Source organism: Lycorma delicatula, chromosome 5, assembly GCF_047948215.1.
Source record: "Lycorma delicatula isolate Av1 chromosome 5, ASM4794821v1, whole genome shotgun sequence".
Taxonomy (NCBI): Eukaryota; Metazoa; Arthropoda; class Insecta; order Hemiptera; family Fulgoridae; genus Lycorma; species Lycorma delicatula.
Window position 1 is genome coordinate 47,669,336 of NC_134459.1, and position 14,055 is coordinate 47,683,390.

Sequence of the window (14,055 nt, forward strand, 5' to 3'; positions counted from 1 at the left end):
TACATTTTTAAACTACAATATTACAGTCAATTATAAAGATAGAAAGTTGAGAGAGGATGCAAATTAAATGAAATTCAATGCCTTACAACTTATGTTTCAAACATTTGTTGATATCTATTATATCTTAAAAAATAGGATGCTAAATATAACCATTTAAAAAGCAGTAAAAGTGCCACTTAACTTTCAAACTACAATAATTTGATCAATTTTGGTCGTACGTAGTCGAATCAAAAAGAAAGTTATAAAATATTGAAAGCCCACAACACTTATTTGAAATATTTTTTGATTCCAGGCTCTTACAAAAAGGTTTTTTTTTGTGAAAAATAAACTTAAAGTGTGTGATATCTTTGAAAAAAGGGATAATAAGTTCAAAGGTTCAGACTCTTAAAATTTTATTTTTAGCGTATGTTGCTCAGTTTTATAATGTTATAGAAAAAATTAATTTGTTTTTCAAATTTTAATTTCATTGAAAAGCGCTTTACATAATCGACTTATGTTTTAGATTACAGAGAAGTGTTCATTTTAATTTTGGATAATGAACGTTTCTCTACGTTAATCATACCAATTATTTCATTAACTTGAATAGATAATTCAAGTTAAAGTCTCAACAATTAATTAAGTAAATAACGTTTTACTACAATAAATCATTAAAAAAGGAGATTTAAATAAATCTACTGTTTCTTAAAATTGCATAGAATTCACTAAGTCCTATTATTTTCCTATAATGGTAATTTTTACTCCGTCACTATTAAAGGCAGATCGTGGAAATACCGGAATATATATGTTATTAGTAATTGTATTTTTATTTATTTAACGATTTTTCAGGGTTTCAAACTATTTTACTTTTTCCAGGGTAAATAATGTTTCATAAACTAAATTAAACTAAACTATTTAAGGAAATTAAAACTAAATTAAACTTAATTTAAGTAGCCATTATTTAGATCAAAATATGGAAAAACTTTAAGTTTATTCAATTTAATCAACAATTAAATAGTGATGAAATCCGGATGAAAGTTATGTCATTTATTCTGCAATAAATCGTTTATTTGTCGACTGATTAAAAAAATAAGTGTCATTGTGTTTACAATGAAAAGCCAAATATTTTAGCTAATAAAATTTATTTAAATAACAATAATGATTAACAGATATAAAAAATTAAAATACGGACATGGCTTCAATTTTAAAATTTACTAACGAATTTACATCGCAATATTTTATTTATTAGAAAACTTTGAAGTAAAAAGAATTCCAGATGTATATTGATTCCTCAATCCGATCTTGTTATAAATATTTAAAAAAAAAAAAAACCACAAAATGGTGGACAGAAGGAAAACGAACTCCTATTTTTTCATAGAAATCTTTTTGTTCACTTTGATATGTAAAAACTGAAAATGAATAGGCAGGTACAGCTTTTTGTTGTATTATTTGGAATTGGATGACGTTTATGGAACGAAAGTAAATTTTAATCGCAACATAGAAGAAAAAGTATAATCTATAACAAACTAATATAAGACTTATCTCGTACTGGCTATTATAGAGCTTGTGAGATGACGAATTGCTAAATTTTAATTATAAAAAAAAACTGCATCGGCCGGGAATCGAACCCGGGCCGCCCGCGTGGCAGGCGAGCATTCTACCACTGAACCACCGATGCGATGAAGGTCGGTCATCTCAATTTAGATTACTTTAATATAACTTATATATTAATGTACAAATAACATTTAAAGAACAAAATATCTAAACTAAAGCATTCTTTTACAAATTTAATTACTGACGACGATCTGAAAAACATTTTTTTCAGACGAGGAATTGTAATCAACAAATTATTTGTGGCTTAAGAAATAAGTTCTGAGAAAGTTGTTATATTATGATAATTAAAAATCAGATGTGGACAACATACGAATTCCTTGCACGCCTATTAAATTAAATTTACTCTTTTTTTTTTTAAATGAAAAGTACGTAAAATTTTATTTCATTAAAAACTACTGATATTTTTCTGTTAATGAATTATTATTATTCGTCGAAAATGTTTTACATTGAGAGGTTAATAATTATTAATAAATCAATATATTTAAATTAAAAAAAGGAGATGACGTCTGATTCGAACCGATATGCCTTCCCCTTAGATATAAATTAAAATTTTATTTAACTCTAACTCTGGAACCAATGACAATAAGTACCACTTATGATGGATTTATCGTTGAAAAGCTCTCAATGAGGACTTACTACTGCAGTTAAGAAAAGGTCGAAAATCCAATTTTTTTTTTGATTTTGGGCTATTTTGGACACTTTTTGGTTCAGTATTAAAGGAGAGGTGCACAACTAGATGTTACAACAGTCCTAAATCCAAAATTTAAACGTCATTCGGCTATTCGGTTTTGAGTTACGCGAAATACATACGTAGGCACAGATGTCAAGCGCAAAACTAGTCAAAATGGATATTTCCGTTGAAATCTATAAACCGAAATTTTTCGTGATTTAAACTTCGTTTACTTCGTACAAGGAAGTAAAGATTCATAAAAAAGTTAACTGTAATAAAAGCGTCGGTATGTAATTATTACCTACTTCTTAAAGAAAAAATTATAATTTATATAGATAACTGTCATTTTAAAGTAATTATTTGTAACGTAAACATAACAACACAATAATTTATAAAAGAAAATAAATAGTTTAAATTTTTAATTCGTTGTACGAAGTAAAGGAAGTATTATGATCGCGAAAAATGTCGGTTTTACATTTCAATGGAAATATCCATGTTGACCATCCGTGAATCTATTTTGACTAGTTTAGGCGTGACGTAAAAATATGAAAAAAATATCTGAAGTTATTAATGAATTAAAATATTATGTACTTTTATATTTAAAAAATGTATACATGTAATTTAAAAAGCGTACAAGAAAGTCATGTGCTGTCCACATCAATTTTGTTTTTAGATAAACAGAAGCTTAAAACATTGAAAAAAAAACGAAAAAAGTTCTGGAAGATTTTTAACTAATACTAGAAATAATTATTTTATATACTTAAATAACTAACAGTCGGAAAGGAAAAGTAGATGGAGGATTAGTAAGAGATAACCGTTTCAGTAACTGTTTGAATATTATAAAACAAAAAAAAAACAAAAAAATTAGATCATTTTAAATAATAATTTCATTTTGCGATTAAAATATTTTAGGAATGCTAAGATAAGAGATTTTCTAGATAATTGAAATAAATAAATAATAAGAAATATCTTCTAGATATTACTGAATACTTATTCATTCCTTTAAATAAGGAAAGTTATATTTAATTAGACTGACTCATAATGCTTATTGATTGATATAATCGTTTGACAACGCATCAAAAATATTTTTAAGGTACATACAAAAGGTAGAGGTAATAGTAAAATAATTAATAGTATTAAATAAATAGTATTCATATAAAATATTTTAAACGTTGTAAAGGTAGAATAAATAATAGTGTACCTTTAAATAAGGAAAGTTATATTTAATTAGAATGATTCATAATTCTTATTGACTAAAATAATCGTTTTAACAACGTACAATAATATTTTTTAGGTACATACGAAAGGTACAGATAATAGTAAAATAAATAATAATATTAAATAAATAGTATTAATATAAAATATTTTAAAGGTTGAAAAGGTAGAATAAATAACAGTGTACCTTAATATACATCTTATTTACCTTAATTTACACTGGTGGCTCGCGTGTAGGCACGGTGGAACTGCAGCACCCTATTTCCACTTGATATTATCGATAACATTTAATATAATGAGACCTTTTTTCTTTAATGTTTTCTTTATATTTGTACAATATATAATCCTTAAGCTACGTCAGTAGCCATCACCCAGTTTATGAAAAAAATACAGAAATCTTTATATGGAACTGTGCGCTTCACAGTTCCAGGGGCGTGGTGTTTGGCTGTTGTGCGCATGCGCACATAGAAAGCTGTACGCGGGAGAGAGAGAGAGAGAGAGAGAGAGTGTGTGTGTGTGTGGAGAGGGAGCACTGTTACTCCCACAGTTCCGACCCTGTCGTGCTGGTGGAAGGTATTTTTGTTTTTACACCGCATGTAATCATGGAGAAGATTACTGATCTTTTTCGCGCAAATTAAAACAAGAAGAATGGATTTAATTTTTAAATGATTATATCAAGTTTAAATTGTGACAATTTAGGTTAAAGTAAGTAAAAAATGTTTGATTATGTTCTTTTAGGATTTTATCAAGTTTCTATATAAATTTTCTTTTTAAATGTTTATTTCCTTTTACACAATTTCAAAAAACAAAGGCTAAACATTTTCTGGAGCAGCACCCCTATTAATTTTAGCACGCGTTGCCACTGTATTAATTATATAAATAAATAAATGATTAATTTCTCTTATCAGTATTGAATGAATCATTTTTCAAATAGAAATGATTAATAATTGAATTTATATTTAGTATGTTTGAATATATAACATTAGAGAAAGTTTACAAAATTACTCATACTATAAAATAGATTAGGCACATCTACTATTAAAATAATAAATTAAGACCTAATTAATATTATTTTAAACAATGTAGTATAAGAATATACAGGTTTTTTTTACTAAAAATGAGAACTTATAAAAAATTATATTTATCCGATCTCCGTGGTGGAGTGGTAGCATCTCCGCCTTTCATACGGGAGGTCCCGGGTTCGGATCCCGGTTAGACCTCGGAACCTCGGTTGCGGGGTATATTTTTCATATGCTACAAAATTCCATTTCCATATTCCCTCGTACAAGTTTTTCTGTAAGTTTCATTAGTGAATTAATTCATCGAGCCACAAAATAAATTAAAAAATTATTCCTACCTTAAACGACCTTTTCTTCGATACCATCATCTCTAATCTCCCATGGGAGAAGAGTACTTATTAAGAAGACCTTCCTTAGCTATTAACTTTACCTTACATGGGAGAAGAGTATTTACTGTCAAAAAAAGAATAAGGGTAGGGTTGGGACATATCGTATTAAAGGGCATTAAAAAACAATAATTTTTAAGTAGAAAACATCGGTCTATGAGAATCCTAATTAAAATAACAGTTATTTAATATTTATTATAAATAGTTTCAAAAGTATTATTCAAGAATACCTTTTAATTAAAGGTGAAACATAAAAAAAGTTTAATAAATTTTTCTATTTAAAAAAATATATATTTTTGTATTCTTATATCAAAAGTTTTTTTAATGTTTTTTTAAACATGATAAATATTAAATGGTCCCCAATTTGGTTAGAGATGTCATATTTTGAAGTTTTTACATCAAAATATTTCTTTTTCAATGCCGTTTTAAATAATGTGTCACAATTCTATATTTTTCCATTAAACATTTTTTAATTCCTTCCCAATGGAGGCTTGTTGAAGTGATGGTTATATATAGAAAATATATCTTTTAACGTAAAAGAATTTGTTAAATTTAATTTTTCTATGTTTGAAGTCGGAAAGTTATTAATGGATACTTTTACTTTAACACTCGGTATATGTATGTATTAGGTTGTCTAAAACGTATTGAGACTTTAAAGATCAAAATTGAATACACATTTATAATTATTGGAAAATAGCATTATGACATCACATATGCACCATTTTTTTCAATGACTTTCTGCCATTTTTCCGGCAACATCATAATTACGTAGAACTACTGTTGTTTCTGGTTAAAAAATTGTGATACGTGGTTTTCATAGGCCTCTTTTGAAATTAATTTAATTCCATTCCCGGAGTTCTGCAGAGACCGAAACTAATAATAGTCTGACGGTGCTACGTCCGGGCTATACTGCGGATGCATTAAAACCTCCCAGTCAAGTTCTTAGCATTTCTGACGAGTAAGATGTATGCCGTCTGGGGTTGTCAGCGCGTATACGACACCCTTTCTGTTGAACAGTTCAGGCCGTTTCTTTTAAATTTCTAGGTGCAATCGCGTTAATCGTCGACAGTATAGGTCTGATTTATCGTTCTGCCTGGCGGCAGCAGCTTGTCATGCACGATGCCTTTTCAATCCCAGCAAACGCACAGCATAACCTCCTTGGGCGTCAGTGTGGGCTTTGCCGCAAATGTGGAGCTTCTACTCGCTTCAACCACAATATTTTTCGCACATTGTTGTCGTAGGTTATCCATTTTTCATCACTCGCGATCAACCGCTTATAAACGGCTCGATTTCGTTACGTTTCAGTAGAGATACGCAGAAAGAAATTCGATCGAATAAATTTTTCTGAGTCAGATCATGCAACACCTAAACGTCGAGCTTATTTTTGTAGCCACCTTTCTAAACACGGTTTAACGCTGTTTAGTGATGGCCTAAACATCTATCACTAAAGTAAGCACTCATTGAAGATGTCATGACTGCTTACATGTCGGCCTTCCTCGATTTTCGCCAGATTACGCTTACGCTATCTCGTGTGCAAAAGGCTCAATACTTTTTAGACTACCTTTCTTTTTCTCTTTTTAGCGTACAGAACCACCGTAAGAGTACAAATGAGGATGATGTATATGAATGTCTTAATATAGTCTCTGGTCGACCATTCCTGAGATGTGTGGTTGATTGAAACCACCAAAGAAAACCGGTATCCACGATCTAATATTCAAATTGGTATAAAAGTAATTGCCTTTACTAGGATTTGAACCTTAGAACTCTTGACTTGAAATCAGCTAATTTGCGATGACAAGTTCACCAGTAGACCAACCCGGCGGGTCGGTCTAATAATAATTAAAATATTACAATAATATAATAATAATTAAGATATTACAAGTGATTAAAATATGTTTTATTAAGTGTTTAAATTATTAAGAGAACTTTTATGTACGATACTGATTTCTAATGTTATAATAGGACTATATGTGAACAGAAACGATTTTACACTTTGGAAAAAAAATAAATGTTGAAAATTATGAGGATTTTTGATAAACAAAAATATGGTTTTAATTCTTATTTAAAGACAAACGGAAGAAGAAAGAACTCTAGGGTAATCTTGTACAATAAAAGCAAGAAAAATTTGATCAGCCACACATTAAGCCACTTAGAATCAGTTAATTTAGTTTTAAAAGAAATAGTAAAATGTGGTAGAAACAGTAAAGGGAAACAACGAAATAATCAATTAAGGATGTAAATTGAAAGAAGTATGTTAACAATGATTGATGAAAAATAATAAATGTTTTACTTCACTGTTAAAGAGTTTATTTTTGTAAAACTACGTGGCATGTTTAACTATGTTTAATGATCAACAAATGTAGTTGGATATAAGATGTTACATAACGATACTATTGTACTACATGTTGTTAATTCCCTACTACTGTCATGTTGTTAACCTGACATTGGTATGTGATTAACACGGCTTTTATAGTTCAAAAAAAATATTCTAGACAGATCAAATTTTGAACGAAGGATTACGTGAAAATAGATCAAGATACTCGATTATTTATTCAACCCGTCTGTTATTTATTTATTTTTATGTGTTTACTTCTAGCTAGACAAATTACGACGACTATTTTTTCATTTTGTAAAATAAAGATCCAAAAGAAGATGAACCTGTTGTAAAATTATAAAATATTTAAACGACAAATTAAGTAGTCTTCAAAAGTATTTTGATATTTTGTCATTATCAATGAATTTTTTTTTTTTCTCTTTATTAGTTACATTGGTATACTTGAGTCGTTCCATGTTTATTTTTTTTCTACAAAAGTTGGTCCTTGCGATCCGCCCAGTACTTTTTCATACGTTCCGATCGTAATTCTCTCAATTCTTCTGAAAACGGTGTAGCCTTTCTATCTGTGATTTCTGCTGTAAATACGTATGTGTGATTTCTAACATAAATCACAATTTATTATTTTATTGTATTGTAAAAAATAATTATTTATAGAGCGATTAATGAAAAATTTTACAAACTTTCATGATATGTTCTACTGGTAAAAATAAAGAAGAAAGTTTAAATACACATGGGTTAGAAAAACGCTTCAATAGCGAATGTCACATGGTGAAATATTTCTCCCTAATTTCACCGTCTTCGGTAAAATTAAGTCAGACTGTAATTCTTGCGACCCAAATAAATTAAGGGATATAAATTTAGTGATTTTTTTATGTTATCTGACCTGAAAAATTAAAAAAGTTCCGAGAACTATATTTCAAGTAGTTTTCGAGAAATTTAGGGTAAAAAAGATTGGAGTCGAAAAACAAACAAACAATTTTTTTTTTTTTTTTTTTTTTTTTTTTTTTTTTTTTTTTAGTTTTTGCAACTTATGGGGGAAAAACAACACCAATTCCACAGCTATGATTCTTCTTTGTGAAGGCCAAGGTTTCTTGACCTTGTGTTCTTTCAAAAGGTATTTTTTTAAATACATGAGCAAAGGTTTTGAAGATGTGTTGATATTTAAAGAATTAAATTAATAAAAAAGTGATTTAAAAATGGTATTATAGGCTATTTTTGGAACTAGCTATAAAAACTACCCGCCATTTTGGTTAGGATTCTCATAGTCCGAAGGTTTTATATAATTTTTTTTAGTTTTTAATGTCCTTCAAAATGATTTAATTGAGTTTTCTCTTATGGGGGTCCTTTGGAAGCTTGGAGTTTGATGGTCTCTTACTGAAAATTAGATCGATCCAAAATAGAAGCATTTGATAAATTTTATTTTTCTGTGTTTAATTGTTGAAAAACTATGAAAGTATTTCAATACTTTATTAACATTGTAAATATTTTTGGGTGTGTATACTTGCTTGTGTGAGTGCTGAGTATGCATGTATGAGAGAGAAAGAGAGTGAGTGAGCAGGCGTTGATAGGCACTTCATACATAAGAGATATGAATAAAAATTTTAAGAGAAAACCAGTAAGAAAGTCAATGATCGTCGAATTCTAAAATTAGTTACTTGATTTTAAGTAGAGTGCCACTGAAAATTAGAATCTATTACTTTACATCTATTTTCAGTTAAAAAATCGAACGAATTGTAGAGGCCCTAATTTAAAACATATGTATCACGAAGTTCTCCTGGGACTTTCGTAACCTATTCTAATCGTGAAATAAAATAATGGAAAAAGTTCATAAAAACATATATCTTAAAATGCTTCGTTTGCGTTAAGTATAGTGAAAAATTTCGTACAGATTTCAGTCATGAGGTCGTACTGAAATTTTTGACTTAAGAGACAGAATTAGTGATTTCTTATGAAGAAATGTGTTGAAAATGGCAGGCTCATTTTTGAACATTTACTACAACGTGGTACGATAATGCACTTCGATTTATTGTACTGTTTCTAAATAAAATTCGAATTTTTCTAACTTTAATTTGTTTTATTTAACTTATCTTAAACGATTTTGTTCTGAATTAAATTCCCTGTAAGTTTTGTTTAAAAGTGTTAGGTGTTTATTACCCATTTAACAATGTTATTGTACGGCAAACATAAAAAACAGGGTTTTTACTACAATTTATTGGTTTTCACCCCTGTTTTACCAAAAACTTCGGCAGATACGGTTCTGGGATCTATTCTATTTGATTTTTCAGGTAAAAAATAATAATAAATCAAACATAATTATATATGATTGTAATGATGTTATTAATAATAATAATAATATCACTAATTATACTCTTTAATTAACGCTCCAAAAATTGCAGGACGAACTCATTTCACCGGGTTAGCTGAAATTCGAGCGAATCTCTTTCACTAACCGTAACACGCAAACAAAGAATTTTAGAACATATGTTTAAATGAATTTTTTCCATTATTTTCTGGAATAGAGTAGGTTATGAAAGTTTCAGGAGAACTTAATCATACCTTATATATATATGTATATGCATACAGAATATATAAAACAGGAACACAAAACATTCAGATCCAAATAAGTCACTACGCAAATAATATAAATATGCAGGTAGAATACCACAAATATTCCACATTACTCGTACAATTTTTCAGGTAAAACCAACCATTTTACAATATTATGATATAAATATTTGAAATAACTACGTTGTGAGACGTTCATCTGACAACCTTTGATTTCGCTGCTGGAACCCAGGCCACAGAGCCAATTCCTGCACTGGACCAGATCGTAGCGGCCACTGTTTCACCTGTGAGGCCGGTCATCTACGGAAAGACTGCCGAGAGAGAACACCGACAGGCCCGGTGTCCTTACTCTCGGTTACATAAACATGCACCCGGGGGTAGGGAATGCAAGGTTTCACCTGCGAATGAAGATGCGGCGCCTGCTCAGTGCTGATAGGTGTCTGTGGGGGACAGTCCCGTCCAGGTTGGGTGGGAGGTTCTGGCGTCCCACCATCAATGAATGGACGGAGACTCCTTCGCAGCACCTCTGGGGGAGGGAATGTAAGACCTTAGTCTTGGTGGGGGATCCCGTTGGGGGTCCCCCATTAGAGACAGGGATTAAGACCAGAGTCCCAGTGAGGGGACCCCTTTGGGGGTCTTTTCATTAGAGGCGTGGAATATACTGCAAGACTGTGTCCCGGCTACCTGGGCGGGACCTTGTGTTCTGCCGTCGTAATTTGAGGCGAAGGCACTCCCCGCAGCTGAGTTATGCTTAGATGCTGTTCCGACTCTCGAGGGCGGGATAAAAGAAGCTGAAAAAAAAACTTAAAATAGAACTAACACAAAACAATAACACGTTTCGCCTTCAATGCACTTTATCAAGTGCAAAAAATTATTATTACCTGAAGAATTATTATTTTTACCTGATGAATTATAATATGCAATATCTGTGGTTTAGATATTTTATCTACATATTTACATTCCATTATCTGCATAGTGACTTATTTGGATCTGAATATTTTGTGTTCTTGTTATTTTAACATCCAACCGAGAAGTTATCACTTGTGTGTGTGTGTTTGTGTGTGTGTATATATATATATATATATAAAACCGGATGAACAAAGAATAACTCAAAAAAATTCCAAATTTAATTAAGATAAATTTTAAGTGCAGAAGATATTATACTTTAAGTAGCAATAATTAAATGAATTGTAATTTTAAAAGAAAGCAATTAATAAAACAAAACAAAGTTGTTACCGATAATTACCGAACATTTTATAAGAGGTCAAGTGGATTGATAACTAGAAGTACGTATCCCAATAATAAAATAAGAAACCCTTTTATATTCTTTTAAAAAATTACATAAGAAATTTTATAAATATAGATAATATAAAATAAGTGCATTAATTTTACGGTGAATTATTTGAAAAAAAAAAAAATTCAATTATCTATATAATACATACCAAAGTAAAAACCTATTTATTGCTGTGTAAAAAAGAAATTAAATTCGTGCAATAAAAATGTGGATTATGCAAAATGTAAAAAACAAAATATTTATGGATTATGTTGTAAATTATAAAAAAAACGACCGACCCCACGATAAGAAGGTAGTGTCTTCGTCGTTGATTTGGAATGTGTGGGTTAGAAATTATCGATCAGGCTATATGATAAAAATATTACAGATCAAATTTCCACGCACACTTACTGGATGAATTAGTCATTAAAAAAAAAAAAACTGAAATTTAATAAATTAATCTAAAAGGAATTTAGTTTAAAAAATGATTTCAAAAATTTATGGTATGAATAATGTTTTAAATAAATTATTTTTAACGAAACTACTTCAGAATAATGAGTTTGTGTACTATTTTATTTGGTTATGAATTTTTAATTCCAAAATATTCGTAGATGAATTTTTATAAAAATGAAATTAGAAGACTTCTCAGTCGTATGAGTGAAAACGCATTTAAAATTATTTCAGAAAATTAGGACATAAAACCCACATTTTTTCAAGCCGACAAACCAATATTTTTTTGTAACTCATCAATTATGTTACCAAATAAGCATTCTTGAAAGGTTATTTTATTATAATTTAAAGAAATGAGATATAATTTAATTTTTTTTACGTCCTTATACGAAGTAAAGGAAGTATTATGATCGCGAAAAATTTCGGTTTTCAGATTCCAACGGAAATATGCATTTTGACTACCCCTGAAACCGTTTTGACTAGTTTCGGCGTGACATCTGTACGTATGTATCTCGCATAAGTCAAAAACGATTATCCGTAGAATGTTAAAATTTTGGATTTATGACTGTTGTGCACCTTCCTTTTTGAAACAGGCTGTGAATGAATTTATAGAAAAAAAATTTCAAGCGAACAACAACTAAAAAAACGAAGATAAATATTAAAAAACAGGACTGCCAAAAACAAAATTGCTCTTTAATACAGATTAATTATTAACATAAGATAAGTAAAGAGCGTGCAGGTGATAATTTTTTTTATAGTATTTGTATACATTAATTTTTTTTTTCTAATTTTTTAAACATATATTTATACACATTGATATATCCTATGACACTCCTGGTAACGTAAGGACTCCAATACGAGAACATATATCTAAATCGGTTCAGCCGTTGAGCTGCTACGCTGGAACATACATACGTGCATACACCCGAAATACGTTATATTCCTTTTTGAGCAGTCGTGTAACAAAAATAATATTTTAAATTACTTATATAAAAATCTTTGTAATTTAAAAAGAAGGTTCTCCCTCATCTTACAGGAATTTTTTTGCGATTACTCTCGCTCGAATTGGAATTCAATAAAGCATTTCAGAGTTTAAAAATTAAAATACATTAAACAATTTTTATATGAAATAAATTGTTTTTGGCGCTTTTTTTAAGGGTCATCTTTCTAGTAACAGTTAAGAAATGGCACCACGAATAACACCTCTTGATTGAGTTCGTTTATTAAAAAATGGAACAAAATAAATGTAATTAAAACATCTTCAAAACCAGTTTTGTACGTATGTGTATGAGCGCGCGCGCGATTGTGTGTATATGGTTCTTTAATATAGACTGAAGGGAAATTATGTTTTCTGTATTTGTGTTTATTTTTTTAATTAATAGAATTACTTTACTGCTGTTAGCAATTCAGTAGAAATGATAAAAAAGTAAATAAAATCCCATTTAAAAGTATTCCATGTAAATATCATAAATAAGTGTGCGTGCACACACGCGCACAAAACACATACACACACATACATTCACGGGCCTCAGATTACTTCTAACTTGCTTCTAAACTAACTCAAAAATTCAAGAAATTAGAAATATGGTGAAGGAATAGGTTTTTCATTAACAGCAACACTTCCCCCTATGTTTTATGCGACAGAATTTGGGAAAGAGAAATGAATTAATTTAGTATGAAATAATTATTTTACAGTTCTAAACTAAAGAATAGTGATGCTTAATTGACTTTGAGTATTATCTACACTCGTTCAAAACAGTCCTTACAATTACCCAATAATTTTCATATCATTATAGCATGTAATAAAATTAGCACACGCATATATTCTCTCTCGCTCTCGCTCTCTCTCTTTCTTGACATTTGAATGTATTGAAGTATAAATAATAAAAATAGTAAAAGTCAAATAAAACACTCGAAACGCTTAAATAAATATTAACAAAAAGGTAAACGGCCTTTAAATATCACATAATATTGTAAATTTTATTTCAATAGAAGTAGGTTAATTATTTAAAATAACATAAATACATAGTACAGCGTTTTATCTAACAAATAACATGGTACATGTAATGTGATACCTATGTGTTAATAATTAATATATATATATATATATATATATATATAAAACTAGGATGAAAACTTAATATGTTTTTCTTTTTAATATAAATTTACCGTATAAATTATTTTGAAATGAATAATTTATATATAATCTAAATTAAATGTTAATAACCTTTGACTAATCAAACGGAATTTTTTTACATCCACAGAAAATCATTAACTTAATTTATATTATGTTAATTTGATATGTAAATATATAAATTTTATACATCTACAATATTCAAATTTTTTTCTTTATCAACGAATTTGAGGGTAAATAATTCGTTTCATAAAGACGGTAAAAAAACTAACACAAGTCATCTTTTACTTTCGTTTCCTTTACTACTATTACTTTATTTCAACTTCCCGATTATGTAGTTATATTGAATAGTTAAACGGAATTATCCATAATGGATATTACGCTAAACAGATCAAATTTATTGTATTTGAGTTTTTAT

General features: G+C 29.2%; 1 non-coding gene across 1 annotated transcript; it reads right to left on the minus strand.

Moving 5' to 3' along the window:
• Positions 1 to 1,583: 1,583 nt before the first annotated feature.
• On the minus strand, positions 1,584 to 1,654 carry TRNAG-GCC (transfer RNA glycine (anticodon GCC)). The gene has a single exon. It is a non-coding gene; the product is annotated as a tRNA-Gly (tRNA).
• Between the last annotated feature and the right edge of the window lie 12,401 nt (positions 1,655 to 14,055).